Source organism: Phocoena sinus, chromosome 3 (genome assembly GCF_008692025.1).
Source record: "Phocoena sinus isolate mPhoSin1 chromosome 3, mPhoSin1.pri, whole genome shotgun sequence".
NCBI classification, from domain to species: domain Eukaryota; kingdom Metazoa; phylum Chordata; class Mammalia; order Artiodactyla; family Phocoenidae; genus Phocoena; species Phocoena sinus.
In genome coordinates this window covers 3,811,266-3,818,298 of record NC_045765.1, presented here as the reverse complement: position 1 = coordinate 3,818,298, position 7,033 = coordinate 3,811,266, and positions in this window count along the sequence as shown.

Below are 7,033 nucleotides of genomic sequence, written 5' to 3'. Positions count from 1 at the left end.
TTTTTTTTTTTTTTTGCGGTACGCGGGCCTCTCACTGTTGTGGCCTCTCCCGTTCTCCCGTTGCGGAGCACAGGCTCCAGACGCGCAGGCTCAGCGGCCATGGCTCACGGGCCCAGCCGCTCATGCGGCATGTGGGATCTTCCCGGACCAGGGCGTGAACCCGTGTCCCCTGTATCGGCAGGCGGACTCTCAACCACTGCGCCACCAGGGAAGCCCGCTTCCACCTCTTTTGGGGTAAAAGCCCAAGTCATCCCTGTGGCCCACAAGGCCCTGCACGACCTGCCCCATCCCCTCCCTGCCCTCGCCTCCTCCCTCTCTCCCCCTCGCTCACTCTGCTCCAGACACATGGGCCTCCTCGCTGTTCCTCCAACACTCCAGGCATGGTTCTGCCTCAGGGCCTTTGCACGTGCTGTGCCCGCTGCATGGTGTCTTTCCTCCAGATTCCTCCATAGCTCCCTCTCTCACTTCCTCCAGATCTTTGCTCAAATGTCATTCTCTCAAGGGAGGCTTCTTTGAGCCTCCATTTAAAATTCATTTACAGTAGCACCCACCAATCCCCCTGACTCTGCTTTATTTTTTTTAAGATTCATTTATTTGTTTCGTTGGTTGGTTGTTCTGGGTCTTAATTGGGGCACGTGGGTTCCTTTGTTATGGCAGGTGGGCTCCTTAGTTGCAGCATGCAAACTCTTAGTTGTGGCATGCATGTAGGATCTAGTTCCTTGACCAGGGATCGAACCCAGGCCCCCTGCATTGGGACCGCGGAGTCTTATCCACTGCGCCGCCAGGGAAGTCCTGCTCTATTGTTTCATAACACTTAGCACTTTTGGACAAATATAAGTCACTTATTCATTGCACACTTTGTTATTGGCCGTCTTCGCGAGGACACGAATTTTGTCTGACTTCACTGCTGGATCTTGGGACTGGCACACAGTAGGCGCTCAATAAATGAACAGGCATACCTTGTTGTATTGTGTGTCACTTTATTGCCCTCTGCAGATACTGCATTTTTTCCATATTGAAGGTCTGTGGCAACTCTGTGTCAAGCTCTATCGGCGCCATTTTTCCAAGAGCATTTGCTGCCTTCGTATCTCTGTGTCACACTTTGGTAATCCTTGCAAAATTTCAAACATTGTCATTGTGAGTATATTTGCTACGATGATCTGTGATCAGTGATCTTTGACATTACTATTGTAATTGTTTTGGGACACCATGTAAGATGGTGAACTTAATGGATAAATGTGGTGTGTTCTGACCGCCTCACCCACTGGGTGTTCCCCCATCTCTCCCCATCTCCTTGAGCCTCCTTATCCCCTGAGACACAACCATACTGAAATTAGATCAGTTAGTAACCCTACAATGGCCTCAGGTATTCCAGTGAAAGGAGGAATCACACATCTCTTTAAATCAAAAGCTAGAAATGAGGGACTTCCCTGGTAGCGCAGTGGTTAAGAATCTGCCTGCCAATGCACGGGACATGGGTTCGATCCCTGGTCCGGGAAGATCCCACATGCCGCGGAGCAACTAAGCCCATGCGCCACAACTACTGAGCTCGTGAGCCACAACTACTGAAGCCCGTGTGCCTAGGGCCCGCGCACCGCAGTGAAGAGTAGCCCCCGCTCGCCACATCTAGAGAAAGCCCGTGGGCAGCAATGAAGACCCAAAATAAATAAATAAATAAAAATTTTAAAAGAGCTAGAAATGATTAATCTTAGTGAGGAAGGCATGTCGAAAGCTGAGACAGGCCAACAGCTGGGCCTCTTGCTACAAATAATTAACCAAGCCGTGAATGTAAAGGAAACGTTCTTGAAGGAAATTAAAAGTGCTACTCCAGTGAACACGTGAATGATAACAGAGTGAAAGAGCCTCCCTGATGATAGGGTAGAAGTTTTCGTGGTCTGGATAGAAGATCAAACCAGCCAGAACATTCCGTTAAGTCAAAGCCTCATCCAGCGCAAGGCCCTAACTCTCTTCAGTCCTTTGAAGGCTGAGAGAGGTGAGGAAGCTGCAGAAGAAAAGTGTGAGGCCAGCCGAGCTGTGTTCATGAGGTTTAAGGAAAGAAGCCGTTTCCATGACATCAAAGTGCAAGGGGAAGCAGCGAGTGCTGGTGTAGAAGCCGCAGCAAGTTCTCCAGAAGATCTAGTTAAGACCATTCAGGAAGGTGGCTACACTAAACAGATGTTCAGTGTGGATAAAACAGACTTCTATTATTGGAAGAAGATGTCATCTAGGACTTTCATAGCTAGACAGGAGAAGTCAATGCCTGGCTTCCAAGCTTCAAAGGTCAGGCTGGCTCTCTTGTTAGGGGCTAATGCAGCTGGTGACTTTCAGTTGAAGCCAATGCTCATTTACCATTCCCCAAATCCTAGGGCCCTTCAGAATTATGCTCAATCTACTCTACCTGTGCTCTGTAAATAGAACAACAAAGCCTGGATGACAGGATATCTGTTGACAACGTGGTTTACTAAATATTTTAAGCCCACTGTTGAGACCTACTGAAATGCAGCAGGACCCTGTGGTCCCTTCCCCCCGCCGCCAGCCACTCCCCGCCATGTCCTCAGCCTGCCTTTGTGGAAAAACTTTAGCCAAAGAATAAGCTTATTCAGAACAGTGAGAAAATGCAGAAACAAAGGAAAACAGTCCAACAAGACTAACTAATAATAGTCATTAAGCATAGTTAAGGACTTTTAGTTCCTTCTCAAGGGCTGTAGATAATATTTTGAACCCTATCCTGTGAGCTGTCTTGTAGATACTGAAACGTCCACCAGGTGGAAGAAGTTAACTACATGACGACCAGACTGTGGCCATGACATAAGCTGCCACAGTTCCAAGAATTGGCCTCAAGGAAATGGGAACAAACCGGCCCTGGAACTGAAGGTTAATTGTACTTAAAATAATCAAGATGATGGTGATCAGAGCACCGCATGACCAATTTCAAGATGCCTGTCAGGGCTGCCTGTGCCGTTTCTGCATCTAGCCCCCTCCCTCCATCTATAAAAGCTCTTGCCCACTGATTGTCAGTGGGGGGCGGGTTGGCCTTTGGACAGTTGCCCCCACCCACCCCCGCACCGTGGTTGCCAGTATCCGAAATAAAGCAAACTTTCCTTTCCACCAAACGTGCCTCTTTATTGGCTTTTGAGCTGCAAGCAGCCAGACCCCACTTTTGGTTACACTACAGCTCAGAGAAAAGGGTTCCTTTCAAAATATTACTGCTCATTGACAATGCACCTGGTCACCCAAGAGCTCTGAGGGTGATGGACGATGAGGTTCATGTTGTTTTCATGCTTGCTAACTCAATATAGGGAGGAAACTTTGTACTCTATTACAAGTTAATCACTAAAGGGATGTTGCCTGTAAGCTGAAATTATACATAATGGCCCATCTCTGGGAAGCCGGTCTCCCATGTGCGTTAATTTAAAACACGTTAGTTCAGCTCGCAGGAAACCTCCTGACCAGGCCCACCTGTGAGCGGCTGCAGGCAGGAAGAAATTAACACAACCCAGAACCAGAACTTTACCCCCGCCCCTTCTAGTATAAAAGAACCCAGAATTCTAACTTGGGGAAGGTGGTTCTTTGGGACACTAGTCCACCATCTCCGTCTGCTGGCTTTCCGAGTAAAATCGCTATTCCTTCCCCAACACCTCATCTCTTGATTTATTCGCCTGTCGTACAGCAAGCAGCACAAGCTTGGATTCGGTAACAAAACAACATCCATGCTGCAGCCCATGGAGCAAGGAGTCATTAACACTTTCATGTCTTATTCTTTTTTTTTTTTTTTTTTTTTATTTTTTTTTTTTTTTTTTGCGGTACACGGGCCTCTCACTGTTGTGGCCCCTCCCGTTGCGGAGCACAGGCTCCGGACGCGCAGGCTCAGCGGCCATGGCTCACGGGCCTAGCCGCTCTGCGCATGTGGGATCCTCCCGGACCGGGGCACGAACCCGTGTCCCCTGCATCGGCAGGCGGACTCTCAACCACTGCGCCACCAGGGAAGCCCCATGTCTTATTCTTTAAGAAATTCATTTTTGGGAATTCCCTGAAGTCCAGTGGTTAGGACTCCGCACTTTCATTGCCCGCGGGTTTGATCCCTGGTCAGGAAACTAAGATCCCACAAGACGGGCGGTGCAGACAAAACAAAAGGAAAAAAAAAAAAAAAAGAAGTACATTTCGAAAGGCTACAGCTGCCATGGACGGTGATTCCTCTGATGGATCTGGGCAAAATCAACTGAAAACCTTCTGGAAAGGATTGACCATTCTAGATGCCATGAAGACCATTCGTGATTCATGGGAAGAGGTTAGAGTATCAACATCAACAGGAATTTGGGAGAAGTTGGTGCCAACCCTCATGGATTACTTTGAGGGGTTCAAAACTTCAGTGGAGGAAGTCACTGCAGACGCTGTGGAAACAGCAAGAGAGCTAGAATTAGAAGTGGAGTCTGAAGATGGGACAACTGCTGAAATCTCAGGATAAAACTTTCACAGGTGAGGAGTTGCTTCTTATGGATGAGCAAAGGGAGTGGTTTCTGGAGATGGAAGCTACCCCTGGTGAAGACGCTGTGACGATTGTTGCAATGACAACAAAGGATTTAGGATATGACAGAAACTTAGTTGATAAAGCAGCGGCAGGGTTTGAGGGGATTGACTTCAGTTTTGAAAGAAGTTCTGCTGCAGGTAAAATGCTATCAAATAGCACAGCACACTACAGAGAAATGGTTCATAAAAGGAAGAGTCAGGGGCTTCCCTGGTGGCGCAGTGGTTGGGAGTCCGCCTGCCTATGCAGGGGACGTGGGTTCGTGCCCTGGTCCGGGAAGATCCCACATGCCGCGGAGCGGCTGGGCCCGTGAGCCATGGCCGCTGAGCCTGCGCGTCCGGAGCCTGTGCTCTGCAGCGGGAGAGGCCACAGCAGTGAGAGGCCCGCGTACCGCAAAAAAAAAGGAAGAGTCAATTGACGCAGCAGAGTACACTGTTGTCTTACTTTAAGAAGTCGCGGCAGCCGCCCCAGCCGTCAGCAACCATCACCCTGATCAGTCAGCAGCCATAGAGGCCAGACCCTCCACCAGCGAAAAGATTACGACTCGCTGAAGGCGCAGGTGATGATTAGCATTTTTTAGCAAGAACGTGATTTGTTTTTTTGTTTTGCGGTCCGCGGGCCTCTCACTGTTGTGGCCTCTCGCGTTGCGGAGCACAGGCTCCGGACGCGCAGGCTCAGCGGCCATGGCTCACGGGCCCAGCCGCTCATGCGGCATGTGGGATCTTCCCGGACCAGGGCACGAACCCACGTCCCCTGCATCGGCAGGCGGACTCTCAACCACTGCGCCACCACGGAAGCCCAAGAACGTAATTTTAAATGAAGGTATGTACTTTTTTTTTTTTCTTCGGTACGCGGGCCTCTCACTGTTGTGGCCTCTCCCGTTGCTGAGCACAGGCTCCGGACGCGCAGGCTCAGCGGCCATGGCTCACGGGCCTAGCCGCTCTGCGCATGTGGAATCCTCCCGGACCGGGGCACGAACTCCTGTCCCCTGTGTCGGCAAGCGGACTCTCAACCACTGCGCCACCAGGGAAGCCCAGGTATGTACATTTTTAAAAGACATAATGCTATGGCACACTTAGACTACAGTGTAGCGTAAACGTAATTTATATGCACTGGGAAACCCCAAAATTCATGTCACTCACTTTATTCCGATATTCACTTTATTGCCATGGACTCGACCTGAACCCACTGTATCTCTGAGGCCTGCCTGAACCTGAATTATCGCATAAGTATGTTTTTATCTTTAAAACAACCTCTTTTTTAAATTATTTATTTATTTTTATTGGAGTATGGTTGGTTTACAGTGTGTTATTTTCTGGTGTACAGCGAAGTGATTCAGTTATATATACGTATGTATATATATATATTTCACATTCTTTTCCATTATGGTTTATTACAGAATATTGAATCTAGTTCCCTGTGCTATACAGTAGGTCCTTGTTGGTTATCTATTTTATATCTGCTAATCCCAAACTCCTAATTTATCCCTCCCCCACTCCCTTTCCCCTTTGGTAATCATAAATTTGTTTTCTATGTCTGTGAGTCTGTTTCTGTTTTGTTAATAAGTTCATTTGTATCATTTTTTTTAGATTCCACATATAAGCAGTATCATATGATATTTGTCTTTCTCTGTTTGACTTACTTCACTCAGTATGACAATCTCTAGGTCCAACCATGTTGCTGCAAATGGCACTATTTCATTCTTTTTTCATGGCTGAGTAATATTCCATTGTGTGCATACATATATATATATTTATTATTATTTATTTATTTATATATGACATCTTTATCCATTCATCTGTTGATGGATACTCAGGTTGCTTCCATGTCTTGACAATTGTAAGTAGTGCTGCTATGAACATTGGGGTGCATGTATCTTTTTGAATTAGAGTTTTCTCCATATATATGCCCAGGAGTGGGATTGCAGGATCATATGGTAGTTCTGTTTTTAGTTTTTTAATTAATTAATTAATTAATTAATTTTTGGCTGCGTTGGGTCTTCATTGCTGTGTGTGGGCTTTCTCTATTTGGGGCGAGCAGGGGCTACTCTTCATTGCGGTGTGAGGGCTTCTCATTGTGCTGGCTTCTCTTGTTGCACAGCATGGTCTCTAGGTGTGCAGTCTTCCTTAGTTGTGGCACTTGGGCTCAGTAGTTGTGGCTCGCGGGCTCTAGAGCGCAGGCTCAGTAGTTGTGGTGCACGGGCTTAGTTGCTCCGCGGCATGTGGGATCTTCCTGGACCAGGGCTTTAACCCGTGTCCCCTGCATTGGCAGGCGGATTCTTAACCACTGCGCCACCACGGAAGCCCTGTTTTTAGTTTTTTTAAGGAACCTCCATACACTCGTTTACAGTAGCTGCACCAATTTATATTCCCCCCAACAGGGTAGGAGGGTTCCCTTTTCTCCACACCCTCTCCAGCATTTGTTATTTGTAGACTTTTTAATGATGGCCATTCTGAACAGTGTGGGGTGATACCTCGTAGTTTTGATTTGCATTACTCTAATAATTAG